Here is a 15,212-nt window from a genome sequence, read left to right on the forward strand (position 1 = left end):
ATTTTCTATAATTGTGCCTAGTACACAAATTTTTCCAGTGATAATAGGGACAGGTTATGACAAGATAGGTAGTAGAATATGCCAGAGGACTCAGACTTTGTGAGTTTAATTCAGATTCTAATTTATTGGCTCTGTCGTTTTGTTCAAATTATCTAATTACTGCATGTTTCAGTTTCCTCATCAAAAGAAGGCTGATGGTCATAGCATTGGGCTTATAGGATTGTTTTAAGAAAGAAATGAGACTATACATGACAACTCTTATTACAGTCCCTGGCTCATAGTGAATGTTCAATAAGTGCTAAGTATTACAAGATTACCGTCCAGCATGGTAACAATTTCACAAAGTAATCCCAAACACGTCATTGCAGATTTTAACATCAACGTGGTACCTTTACAGAAGAAAAGCAAAGAAGTGTGGACAAATGCTTTATCTAAGACTCTTTTAAGAAAAATGTTTGTTTGAGCTGGAAGACATCAAGAGAAAGATGGAAAGGTAAATAACACACAATGTAGGAAAGAGACAGATTTATCTAAGAAGAAGAAATGACAGCAAAGTGTACTGCAGACTCTTTGATCCAGCAAATGTCCATATCATGAACTATATCTCAATGACTTCATGTTCCCAAAGCAGGTGCCTGTCTTAACATCTAATTCAGTGCAGCAAGCATTTCCCCACTCTGCCTGTTATTGTCTCAAAAATCTCAGAGAACACAGTAAAGAGGGAGACGTGGGTGTAAATAAAAGAATGCAAGAGAATACAGTAGCCAAAAGCATATAGAGTGGGTGCTGGGTCACAATGAAATTGAACAATTAAACCTTTCTAGGTCTCTATTCCCTCATGGACATAATAATAGTACTCATCTCTATACAATTTTTGTAATGATTAAATGATATGAAAAATATAATGCATTTGCTACAGTGGTGGTTATTGTTGTTAATGGTAAATGCACACTCCCTACCCCCAAGTTAGGGCAAGTATAAATTGGAGGATTGATGATACAGAGAACTAACACACAGATGATGCCGTTAAGTTATTCAACAAACATTATTGAGCTAGGAGCTGATGATATAATGGTAAATAAAACAAGTCCTTGGGGTAGTTTAATCTATGGAGAAAGACAGATAAATTAATAGGACCATGTGGTAGGTACTATGATAGGAACTGGAATGGGGTGCTAAGGGAGCATTTAAGAGGAGTCTCTAAACAGATATTATGTAAGTCTAAATTAGGATCAAATTAAAGCTGGAAAACTTGACAGAGAGAAATAGAACTGTCACCCATTGGAGTCTGAAACACTAACATTTAACGTTCAAAACAAGAAAAGAAAAAGCTTTCATGAAACAATCAGAAATTAATGGACATTCAATGATCATTTTCTAATGAAACATTTTAATAAATTGGCCATAGGATGACATTTTTCTCTTGATACAGAAAATCTATTTCCAAACATAAGATAACATTGTAATTAGTAATATAAGATTAAGATAATATGTATTAAAATGAGAAGGAAAGCAAAGATGTCCACAATCACCTTCCTCTAGAAGTTCTCTCCAAGGTCACAAGGTATGAAACAGAAAAGAAAAGAACAGTAAATTATTATTATTTGCAAAGATGATATGTTATTTATTTGGAAAACCCAGAAGTAGAGCAGAACAATCACCAAATTTGATGAGATCAGTAAAGTGGCTGGAAAAAGACAAGCCTGCTCCCCTGTCCACAGAAACCCACCTTCTCACCATCCGAGGTGATCAGCTCACGTGTTTTCCTTTCTCTTCAAATCTCCCAGATCCTTCCCCTCACTTCTCAGCTGATGACTCCCCTCAGACTTCTTTGAGAGCACAGTGGCAGTTACATTGGAACAGCCTCGTATTCTCACCTCTCTGTCACCGAATTGAGCATACAGCTGGCTCAGAGCTGCTGTAACAGATTACCACAGACCGGGTACGTTATAAACAACATTATTTCTCACAGTTCTGGTCGTGTTCTGGTGAGGGGCTCCTTCCTGGGTCACAGTCAGCACCTTCTTGCTGTGTCTTCCTATGGAGGAAGGGGCTGGGCTCTGCAGCCACTTTTATTAGGGCACTAACCCCATTCATGAGGGCACCACCCTCATGGCGTAAGCACCTCCCAAAGGCTCCACCTCCTAAAACCATCATTTTTGGGGGTTAGGATTTCACCATATGAATTTGGGGAGACACAAATATTCAGACACTAACACCAACTGTTTGCTAAACATCTTCACTTCGTATTAAATGGACTCTCCCATTTAACATGTCAAAAACAGCTGCTGATTCTCCACTACCACCACTGTTCCCTCCCACCCCCCCACCCCATGCACACATACAACTTCTAGTCCTCTAGTCTGACAGGTAGATGAGATGTGTATTCAAATATAGATAATATATATTTAAAAGTAAAAAAGAGAAAACTGCATCAAGCCAAAGTAGCCATGTGAGTACCAAAGAAGATAGATTTTAAGGTGAAAGTCATTATTATAGACAAAGCTTCATGTGAAGGAAGGATTAATTCCCTAGGAAACTATAACTATCCTACAGTTTTATCCAGTTAATAATATAATTTCAAAACATATAAAACAAAAATTGACAAAATGAGAGACACTGAAAAATTCACCCATCAAAGTGGGTTATTTTAACACAACTCTAGTTATTTGATCGATCAAGGAAAGAAAAACATCAATACATATATGAAAACACAATTACTGGTTTAATAAACATATACTGAATCCCTCCCCAAAGATGTAAATAATACACACTGTCTCCCAGCATACATACAACTTTCAGGAACAGTAGCTGCATACCAAACTAGAAAAGAAGTCTCAAGTCATTTTTTAAAACTGGCATAATAGAAACTAAATTCCCTGACCGTAATATAATCAACTTAGAAATAAATAAAAGATAAATTTAAACTGTTACATTCTGACATTTTTTAAAAATGGACTTCTAAATCACTTTTGTAAGTGAAAGAAGAAATTGAGTAAAATTAGAAATTACTTACAACTATATAAAGACTTGTGAGATGCAGATTATGAAATAATGGAAAGTATGTATTCGTCTCTGCCACTGGTGCCTGGCGCAGAACTCCTGCAACTCATGTAATTTCCTAGGTGACAAGAGAACCATGAGCATGTTTTGTTCTAATCTTTGGCTTTTGACCCTGGTTCCTGACACAAGCCTTTTGAAACACTTGGAATTTCCTGGATGATAGGAGTCTTTCGTTCTAATGAGGCAACTCCAAAGGGGCTCCTGGCTGGAGACATGGCTGGTCACCAGAAAGACCAAGCCATGATTAAAAGCTTAAAGTTTTCAGCCCTCCTACTCCCCCTTTCTCATGAAAAGGGTTGGAAATGAATGAATGATCACACCTACCTGATGAAGCCCCCACGAAATTCCAAAAGTTTGCAGAACTTCCAGGCTGCCGAACACATGGAAATGCTGAAAGTGATGTGTCCAGAGAAGCCTTGGAAGCCCCACACCTCTTCCCACATACCTGTCATACACATCTCTTCCATCTGGATGTTCATCTGTATCCTTTCTCACATCCTTTTATAATAAACGGGTAAACGTAAGGAAATGTTTCCCTGAGTTCTGTGAGCCCCTCTAACAAATCCAAGAACCTGAGGAGGGCATCATGGGAACCCCTAATTTATAGAAAATTAGACAGAAGTTATGGATAAAGTGGGGATCTACCACTCATGATTGGCAACTGAAGTGGATGGGGGGCAGTCTAATGGGACTGAGTCCTTAACCTGTGGAATATGACACTAACTCCAGGTAGATAGTATTAGAGTTGAGTTAAAGTGTGGGACACCCACCTGGTGTCACCGAGAATTGCTTGGTGTTGAGAAACCCCCCCCACATATGGTGATCAGGAGTGTCAGGAATGAAGTATTCTGTGTGAATGTGGAAGTAACATGAAAGTAAAGGAGACAAACAAGTGAAAGACTGGGTTTTCACCTGTAGGGAAGAACTGAGTTTTTCCCTAGATAGGAGGGGGACCAAACGGGGGAGGTCTTTTCCTTTAAGCAGATAAGGCATTACATAGAAATTTATAGCTTTACAAGCTCATACTAGAGAAGGAGAAAAGGTGAAAATTTATTCATCTTAAAATATTAGTGACTAACCCAAGAACCTGGAAGAAATGAAGGAATTACTAAGGCTAAGAGCAGACACTATAAAATAGAAAACAAAAATAAAGCAAAACAAAGCAACACAACTGAATTTGAAAAGACTAATAAAATTGCTAAGTCTGTAGCACAAAGAACAATAAAGAAGAAAGAAGTTGCAGATGAACAATTCTAGACATGGAAAGGGAGACATAGCTCAGAGCTGGTTCTAAGTATTTTCACAGTAAGAATCTGCAGCAAGCAGTTTCGCCACACAACTAATTGGCCATATGGCCATTTTGCTATAAGATATAAAATCACTGGTTGATTGACAGTTTTGATTTCATAACACTGGAAAATGATAACCCATACTTTGGTGAGCATGGTCTTCTCTCATCCCTCAAAATGAAGCTATGGCAAATATAGAAGAGTAATTCATAATAGTCTTCAAGAGCATTAATGATCAATTTCTTGGGTAATTTAGACACAATGGCTTGTTCTCTCCTGCCATCTTTCCTAAGTTTATCCTAAAATATTAGAGGTTGGATGCAAAAGAAATTAAGCTCTTCCTATCACTCTGGAAAGAAATGGTTACATGATCCCTGTTAAGTTTCCTGACAATAGTGAATTTTTTTTTTTTTTTTTTTGCTATTTAATAGCGGAGAACATGATGGAGACAGAATTTTGGCATTTGGCACAGATCTGGCTTAGATGGCTTGGTAAAATAGAAGGACCATGTATGTGATAGAACATTTCCATGTTGTCCAGATTTATACCACCAGTTGTATATGTTATATACATTGATAAGAACCAGCAGTGCCTCTCTTCTATTTGTTTTACCTCCAGGGAAATCTGAAGAGATTTTCAGCAGATTTTTCTTACATCATTTAGACACTAGATTCTAAATCCTTAACAATTAATTTTGGGAAAGGAATCATCATCAATTTCTCTAAGATCTATGGGAACACAACTATAACCTTGAACCTACAGACATTTTAAATGTGCTCAAATATTTAAAAAATTTTCAATTTCAAAATAAAATCTTTTAAAATTTTGGTATTAATTTTTTCATTTTTTGTTACACCATTTTTAATGTTCCTCTTTTATTTTCATGATTTTATCTTTTACAGTGAAATTGTCTTATGACCAAATCCGTTGGGCAATGAAACTGAATTCTATCAAATAGTCGATGAAAAAGTAGTTTCAGTATTTCATAAACTCCGCTTGAAAAGAGAAAAAAAGGGAGTAATCCTCAACTCACTTTATGAAGGTAGAAAACTTTCACTAAAAAACCCCATACATACAATATATATACAAAGCACTTGGGCCTTCTTCACGTGGCCAAGAATTGTTAATGTCCCTAGAAGTAACCTCTGGCCACAAGCAGCTTAATCTCTAACTTAATGTGGGAGAGAAATACTCCATTTTCTCTGAGTACTAGGATGACAGCTTTACAAATCAACATGGATAAATCTCACAAACATAGTGTTGGGGGGAAAAAGTAAGTTGCTGAAGAGTAGGAACAGTTTGATGTCATTTACATCAAGTTCAAAACCAGGCAAAAAATGATGCCATTTTGTATAATTAAAATATACAAATTTGTTTTAAAATATAAAAAAAGTAAACAACACGAAACTCCGGAGATGGTCCTGAAAAGGCAGAGAACGGAGTACATTTATGCGGAGAAAGGAGAGGATCCTCCACACTGTTGATAATATTGTAGCTCAAGTTGGCTGATCGTAATAGGGTTTAGTTACAATGCTTTATAATTGAGATATTAATTACATTCCATGCTGATAACTTTTTAGGTGTAACTTAACCTACAGTATAGTACGCAAACCTCAAATCTTAAGCGTGCAGATTGGCAAACTTTCACATATGTGTATATTCACACCTTATCCTTTCTGCATCAACTATTTCACAATACAAATGGAAAAAAATTTGATTCTGAATTTAATCTGAAATTTGGACTTTTGTTTTATTTATTATGTTCATTAACAGTAAATCCATTGCCACTTAATTCTTTGCTCCTAGGATGTGGCTACTCTAAAAAGAAATTCAATATTTATGTTAAAATTCCAGTATCACTTGAGAATTATGAGCTCAAAAGTGACTTTCTCTGAAAGGACAATTTTTTCATCCTAAAATTAAAGTTGTCTACAACGCACATCTTTTTATAAATGATCTTGCTCCAGAATTGAAGTGGAGGGTGTTGTAGCAAGGCCAGACAGTGGCCTACATAAAGAAAAGCCCTCAAGTGGCAGAACCCAGGGGATTTTGCAAGGACTATTAAGTTTCAGATTCCTCCCACATGCTTCACACTTCCTCTGCGGATGGACCGGCAGGCTTCCTAAATCTAACCCACATTGTTAATCAAACACATAGCCATTTAAAAAACTTTCCTACCCATTTAAAATATGCTAAATTCAGCATAAAATTAATTTAAAATATTTTCATCTGTGTATTTCTTGAGGAAAAGTTAACTAAACTTTACCCCAAATCTTCCATCCATATTAAATTTGGATTGTATAATTATCACAATGTTGCTAGTTAGCTAGAACGACAGGCCATGACGCAAGCAATCTGACAGCCCACAGGACCTGAAGGAAGGCACAGACGACTGATGTGGAGTTTGCTGGCAGCTATGGAAGCCATGCAATATACAATGTGGGAGGAAAGAGTAAGATATTCTGTTTTCCAGTGAAACGGTTGCCTCATATGTCAATTGATTCTGCATATACATAAGTCCATCCAACCTTGGACATTTTTATCATGGAGAAAAATGTATTTTTATCCAAATGCAGAAGAATGAAGCATGTCTCCTTTGTTTTACCAGAATGAAATGTGGCCAGACCTCCTTGGAGATTTGAGATCACGTAGTGTTCATACCTTTAATTTAGAGTTTTTATAGTGTCTTCCTATGAAACTAAGCAGTTTCATATGTTTGCTGCTTATGAATGTGCAAATATTTTGAGTCCAAGCTCACATCTCCTTGTATTTTCCACATCGCTGGAAAACTACTTTTTGCATAACGTGCTTAGTAAATGTCTGTTAATCCGCTGGAAGACGGCAGTTGTAAAAGATGTCTGCTGAGGGATAAAACTCTGATCTTATTTTGTCTGAAGAAAACAAGGACAGGATAAAAGTGTTCGGAGGAAGGAAAGGAAACTGATTTGTGTTGTCAGACAAGCATCTTGGCAGACATTTTTGTATTCCTTGCAATTAATTCACACATGCAGTATGAAGTGGGTATTATCCCATTTGCCGTCATTGTTATGACTCGCGTTCTCACTCTGACTGATGAGTAAAGAGACATTCAGGGAGGTTAAGTTCGTTGTTTGAGGCCACATAACTACTAAAGTGACAGAATTCAAACCATGAATTTCTGGCGTAAAACTTCATGCCCTTGTTTCATTTTGTTTTGTTTTTTTCCCACTAAAAGATTGCTTATGTGTTGTCTGTCTATCTCAACAATGTAGTCTGCGTCAGACAACCATAATCAAATTCTATTCTGCTCTGGTTTTACTTAGACTGGTTAAGAGCGGGAGATGGTATGGTTCTACTGCTGGGTTTTAGGATTTTTGTTTTATGATAAAGTCCCCCATACCCAACCATGTATAAGAACATCACACAGCTCTAACCAGACAGGATCAAAGACTTGATTGCAAGTCCTGCTCTGTCTGGAGGGATATCCTGGGACAAGAGAACCTAGGTTTTAGATGAGATTCAGTTCCTGGATGATAGATTTTGTCAAAATAATGAGAACAGCTATTAAGACAGAGAACACATTTTATCTACCTCTTAGCCAGTGTTAAAGATGATTGTTGATCGCTACTACATTAGTCAATGCAGGGAAAAGACATTAACCCAGGAGCACAAAATCTCATCCATGAGAGCTGGTCTGCTTAGGAATGCATCTGGCTTACATGAGGTCTTCGGAGACCTAAGAAAGTACTTGGAAGTAGTGGGTGGTCTAAGGAATTTGCTCAGAGATTAAGCTACATGTGATTAGATCCAACGAGCAGAGCTAGCCTCCATAAAAGTGGAGGAAATGACTGGTGAAGGAATGGCTGCAAAGAGAATAATTGATTTCCCTGACTTTCCAGCTTTGTTTAGGGCAGGACCAAAGAACAGGTCCTTGGTTGTTGTTGTTTTTGTTGTTGTTGCCAATGAAGTTAATAGCCTAACAGAGCACTCCCCGATGTAGCAGACAACAGCCTTGAAGCATGGAAGCAGCCTGGGGTAAGGCTGGGAAGAAATGTTTCTAGTCAAGCAGGCCTTTCAGCAGGCTTCCTGTATCCTGGGAGCCAGGTCTAGTGGACCTCAAAAGTATCTCTGCTGCCAAGTAGAAGATTTGCATCCAGGTACCAATAGTGAAGATAAATGATGGTTACACCACACTCTTATCGCTCACACCTTTGCAGCTGCTTCTCTTCTTCAGAGGATAATATTTTCTACTACATCATTTGGAAAATCTAAAGATCATAAAGGTGACCACAAATTAAATTAACCTTGGATACATTTTTCTGAAAATTCCATTTTTCAATTGCAGCATCACAGAATTTCAGAGCAGAAAAAGAACCTCAGAGAGGACCAGATACAACTGGTCTCATTTTGTAAATGAGGTAAGGAGCAAAATTCAACAGAAACACACACACAGAATTTTTTTCATCCTGTTTTAAACTTCTTACAGAGAAAACAGGCCAGAAAAGTAAAAGTCCTGCATATTTTTAATTAGAATAAATCATTGTGTCTCTAACCAGTATTTTATTTTGTATATAGAAAGTCCTAAGAAAAAGGACTATAATGTTAAGTACTTTCTATTATTCTTAGGCATTTTAGAGCACCCTGGCATGCAGGCCAAATGCATCTTTGTCTTGATATGCGTTATTTGAATTAGTGTCTTGAATCAAGCTGATTCAAGGTGGGAGATAGCATTATAGCTATTTTGTCTTTGAAAACTACAGACCAACATCCTTAATAAACATAGGTTTAAGTTTTCTAAGCAAAAGTTTAGGAAATTGAATCCAGTAGCATATAAATAGATAATGCATCATGACCAAGTTGGTTTACCCCAGAAATAGTACAAGGTTGACTTTACACTTAAAAATAATCCACTCTGTTAACAAATTAAAAGGTGAAACTTATATGACAATTTCAAAAGAAACAGAAAAGCATTTGACAAAATTCAACATCCATTAATGATAAAACCTCTCAAGAATCCAAGAATAGAAGAGAATTTTCTTGATGTGATAAAAGGCATCTATAAAAACCTACAGCTAACATCATACTAAATGGTAAAAGATTGAATACTTTTCAATCAAGAACAAGGCAAAAATATCCTTTTTCAACACTCCTATTCATCATTATAGTGGAAATGCAACAAGGCAAGAAAAATAAATAAAAGACAGAAAGACTGGAAAGGAAAAAACAATATTGTTTCTATTTACAAAATATTTGTTTATGTAGAAAATCCCAAGAGATTCACAAAATGATCTAGAGTTAATGCTGAGCTCAAGTGAGTTCAGCAAGGTCACAGGATGCAAGATCAGTATTAACAAATTGATTACCTTCTTATTTACCAATAATGAACACTAGGAACTTGAATTTTTCAAAGTACCATTTTTATAACACCAGAAAGTAGGCAAAGGAGGAGAAGAAGCAGGAGGAGGGGGAAGAAGAAGAGGACCGCCACCACCACCACCAACAACTACAACTTAGCTTATAAATCTAGCAAAATACAGTAAGGATTTTTGTGCTGAAAACTACAAAATAATAATAAAAGGAAACAGTGAATACCTAAATAAATAAAGACATAGACCATGTAAGCAATTGGAAGACTCACATTCTCCCCACATTAGCTATAGGTATTATGCAATTCCAATCAAAATCCCAGAAGTATTTATTATAGACATCAACAAGCTAATTCTAAAATTCATATGGAAAGGCAGAGGATTTAGAATTCCTCAAATTTGGTATTTGACAAATAAATAACCAAATTCCCAAGGTTTTTAATTATCCTAAGAGAATAGGAATGAGACTGAATTTCTAAAAAAGACAGAAATAGTTTACATCTTCTAACAGCCATTCTCAAAGTGTGGTCATGGATGCCTAGTGATGCCCACAACACTTCAAGAGGTCTGTGAGGTCAAAACTATTTTTCTTAATAGTTCTATATAAATATATCCATCTTTTCCATTGTTCTGACATTTGCACTGATGGTGCAAATGCAATGGTGGGTAAAACTGTTGGTGTCTTAGCATGAATCATGGTGGTGGCTCCACACCAGCCTAGTGGTCATCGCTCTTCACTACCAGGTACGCACAGAAAAAGAAAGGTCAGTGTCCTTTAAAAATATCAACAAAGAAGCAGTAAAAACTTGTTAACTTTATTAACTCATGAAAACATGTCTTTTTAATATCCTGTGTGATGAAGTGGGAACTACACACAAGGTTCTTCTTGAAATTTCCTGGTTGACTTGCAGAAATGCACTGGTGTGATGGCTCCTGTGAGCTGGTCTACTCACTTTTCTCACTGAACACTGTTTTCACTTGAAAGAGCAACTGACAGACAACAGATATTTAGATATCAGACTTGGATATTTAAGGGCATTTTCTTCAAAACAAATGAAGGAAGCCCGGGACTTCAAGAAAAACAACTGACAGTATTTGTTACCAATGATAAAATTCAAGTTCTCAAGTTAAAGTTCTGTTATTGGTCATTCTCTAGTTTGCCCCTGATACAGATCTGTATGTTAAAGAGCCAGAAGGTAGTTTTAAGAAGGTAACAGCAGGAGGAGCCAAGATGGTGGAGTAGAAGGATGCTCTTAGCTCACCCTCTCCCACAAATACACCAAAACTCACATCCACGGACCCACTCAGCCAACCAGAGCATCTGCCGAACTCCGACAGAACATTGCCCTCTTCAAAAGACAAAAACACCAAAAATCTGTTCACAGGGACGCCATGACCTGGCCCAGGTGGACGGCTGCAAGAACAAAGAATGCCTGCAGCAGGAAGTTTGCAACAACCAACCACACCCTGCCCCTTGTTTTTTTGTATAAAAGGAGCCTGTGTTCTGACTAGCACAGGACAGTTCTCCAAGACATTAGTCTGCCATCCTCTCAGTCTGCCAGCTTTCTGAATAAAGTCACTATTCCTTGCCCCCCGCAAAAGGTAACAGCTTTACCTCTGAAAAGGTAAAATCAGATATACGAAGTTTATTATTAGATATTGAAGGCCAAGAGAAAGTCACTTGAGAGGATTTGATACCAAATAGCTTCAAGATTTTGAAGGTCACTTCCAGGGCTTGCACATGCCCTAGAGGTTTTTAATCCTCAGAAAAAGTTCAAGGTGAGTTATTTTCTCTCAAATCTGGCCGTAAAACTGTCAGCAAATGAAGAATTTTGGTATTTGATTGGCTTCCCACTTAGCTTCAGTTCTTTTTTACCACCTTTTCTTGGCTGAGACAATAATTTGGTGCAAGCCAACCATGGAGGTTTGCTGATAAATGAAAATTACCAGCTGGCAGCTCTAGTATATTTTCTGACAAAGGCGTTTCCTGGGCCCCGACCTCATGAGCAAGAGAGGGAATTGAGGAGAATCTGGTCCTCGGCATCTTGCACATTTGCAGAGTGACAGCGAACATCGCAGACTTCCAGCTGTGCGGGGAAATGACACAAGGTGCTATTTCTCAGATCATCTATTAGTTCAACTTCAGTGGGGTTTTGGCAGGACAGAATTGTCTAGGACTGAAGAATTTCAGTTTGTCAATAAAAATAATTACAGTTAAACTAAACACTATACTATACAACTCTTAGGCCAATTTTCCTCTTCATGTGGAGAAGAATGTACAAATATATACACTTGGGGAAACGGGAGAAGTAAGCAATTTAAAACATTTCTGCCTGTCCTTCCAAACACAGATCTTTACAATTCTCCTTTCTTCTTAGAATGAAAAACTGCACTTTTAGTCCTAATATTTGTGATTTTTCATATGCAATATCTTGTCTGTGGAAATGTTCCACCAACTTGCCTAATTTCTAATCCTCCCTCAGAATCTGTTTTGTGTCTCCTTCCTAGGAAGCCTTTCCTGACTCTCCAAGTAAGTCACACCCTCTTCTTTAGCCCTCATGGGACCCTGTACATTGCCTTATAGGCACTTAGAATATTTGTCAAGAAGCAATTATTTCTATAATTGTGTTCCTTAATGTCTGACTCTCTGACAGAATGTGATTCCTGGAGTATAGGGACATATCTGTCTTGTTTACCACTGAATTCAAATGTTTCGCACATACTAGACACAGTAAACATTTAGCACAATCTTGAGTGTTGAATCCAAGCTCTCAGTGAAATTAACTACTGTACATAAATCATTAGCCCACAAAATGGGGAATAGTGATTGCTCAGTAAACATGGCTTTTTTGCATTTTTTGAATCTTATATAATCCCTGGGAAATTGGTAGGGAAGGTATCATATAAATTCTCAATTTTCAAGTAAGAAAATATACTCATGTATATCACTTGTAACAAGTGGAGGCCAAATGGAAATGAAATCTTCTCAGTCCCTGTCCCACCTTCTTTCTAATGAACCAAACTCTACAGAGTACACCAGGGATGCTGAAGGAGCCCATGCTTCTGCATCATCTACTAAGCTGAGAAAATCCATCCCAAGTGTCTTTAGTTTTGGTCCAGAAGCAGTTACTGATGCAACTTCCTTTCTTCATCATTGTATCAGAAGCTGATATTTCCAAACCAGCATCCATTTTCCTTGTCTTCAAGATAGGTCTACAATTTTTATTTACACGGCAATGCACTACTATAGAAAATATATTTATCGCAGCCTTCCTTGTACCAAAGTGAAGGCATTTCATTAAGTTCTGATAATGAAATGTGTTAAGTGATGTATGTGTGCTCCAAACAGTCAGCATAGAGAGTGCCTGTTTCTTGTATCATGCCAAGATGCAAGCATGATAACTGGAGCTCCAGCAGCCGTTTTGAGTGATGAGGTGACCTTGAAGTCGGAAATGACGTACTGAGGATGATGTAACAGCACAAGCCCATTGATGGAACAACAAGGTGCCTACTGACTAGTTATCCCTGACCTTGGAGCCACCATTTCAGACTAAACCGCCTACATCAGGATTTATTTTGTGTGAGAGAGAAATACACTTCTAACTCATTTAAGCTTCTGCTAGTATTTTTATGCAGCCAAGTGTAATCTTAACTGACATGATCATTTACATAGCTATGGGGAAAAGTGGTAGTTGGGCTCGCTGTTATTTTTTTCATCCTCCAAGTCAGAACCTGAAAATGTGTTTTATGAAATATATTTTTTCAGCTTATTGAGTTATGTAACTGATAAATAAAGTTGTAAGACATTAAAGGTATACATGATGATGACTTGATACACATGCTCATTATGAAAGAATTTCCCCCATCTAGTTAATTATTGTCATATCTATTATCTCATATATTTGTCTTTTTTGGTGATAGCACTTCAAGTTCTACTCTTTCAGCAAATTTTGTTTTAATTGAAGTACAGTTTACAATGTTGTGGCAAATTTTAATTATATAGTACATTGTTATCAACCACAGTCACCGTGTCTTACATTGCGTCCTCAGGCCTTATTCATCTTATAGCTGAAAGTTTGTGCCCTTTTACCAACGTCTAATAGTAACTGGACCCCGCAGACCCTGACAACCACTTTCCTATTCTCTGTTTCTATGAGTTAATTAAAAGATAAAAATTTAAAGATTCCACATGTAAGTAATACCATGTAGTATTTGTCTTTCTGTGTCTGGCTTATTTCACTTAGCAAAATATCCTCAAGGTGTAGACATGTTGCCACACCTTATGTGTGTGTGTGTGTAATATATGCATATATATGTACACACGTATATATCACATCTACCATATGTGTCACACGTATCTGTCATATGTCATGTATGTAGATATGATACCTTCTTCAACCATTTATTTGTTGGTAGATACGTAGGTTGCTTCCATATCTTGCCTATTGTGAATAATGCCACAGTGAACGTGGGAGTGCAGATATCTCTTTGATACTCTATTTTTATGTCCTTTGGTTATATACCGAGAAGGGGGATTGCTGGGTTGTAAGGTAGTTCTATTTTTAATTTTTTGAGGAACCTTCATATCGTCTTCCATAGTGGCTGCTGTAACTTATAATCTTATCAACAGTGCACAAGGGTTCCCTTTTCTCCACATTCTCACCAACACTTGTTATCTCTTGTCTTTTGTTGATGGCCATTATGACAGGTGTGAGGTGATAGCTCATCACGATTTTGATTTGCATTTCCCTCATGATAAGTGATGTTGAGTATCTTTTCATGTAGGCCAACTGTGTCTTCTTTGGAAAAATGTCTATTCAGATTATTTGTCCACTATTTTAATCAATTTTTTTTTGCTATTGAGTTGTATGAATTCTTACCGAGAGTATGTATTTTGGATATTAGCCCCTTATCAGATATATGATTTGCAAATATTTTGTCCCATTTCATAGGTTGCCTTTTCATTTTGTTGATGGTTTCCTGTGCTGTAAAGAGTTTTTTAGGTGTAGTTTAATATCAGAACATGTAATACCTCTAGCTTTGTTCTTCTTTCTCAAGATTATTTTGGTCATTCAATGTCTTTTGTGGCTCCATGCAAATATTAGAGTTATTTTTTCTATTTCTATAAAAACTGCCATTAGAATTTTGATACACATTGTATTTGTAGCTTGCTATAAGAAGTATGAAAATTTTAACAGTAGTAATTCTTCCAATCCATAAGCATAGAATATCTTTTTATTTCTTTGTATCTTAGTCAACTTCTTTCATCAATATAATTTTCAATGCATAGAGCTTTCATCTCTTAAATTTATTCCTAGGTATTTTGTTCTTGCAGATACAATTATAAATGATGCAATGCTAATTGTCAACAATTGTAAATGTTTGCTTTGTTTTTCCTTCTGTTAGTTCATTGTTAGTGTATGGAAAGGCAAGTGATCTTTTTTATATTGATTTTGTATACTGCAACTTTACTGAATTTATTTATTAGTTTTAATCATTTTTTGTAGAATCTTTA

General features: G+C 36.8%; 1 long non-coding RNA gene across 1 annotated transcript in view; it reads right to left on the reverse strand.

Moving 5' to 3' along the window:
- The window catches only part of LOC140688616 (uncharacterized), a 38,164-nt gene extending 35,065 nt beyond the window's left edge, over positions 1-3,099 (reverse strand). The window contains exon 1 of the long non-coding RNA XR_012063315.1: positions 3,017-3,099. This is a non-coding gene — a long non-coding RNA (uncharacterized lncRNA). The remainder of the gene's footprint in view (positions 1-3,016) is intronic.
- Between the last annotated feature and the right edge of the window lie 12,113 nt (positions 3,100-15,212).

Source organism: Vicugna pacos, chromosome 23 (genome assembly GCF_048564905.1).
Source record: "Vicugna pacos chromosome 23, VicPac4, whole genome shotgun sequence".
NCBI classification, from domain to species: Eukaryota; Metazoa; Chordata; class Mammalia; order Artiodactyla; family Camelidae; genus Vicugna; species Vicugna pacos.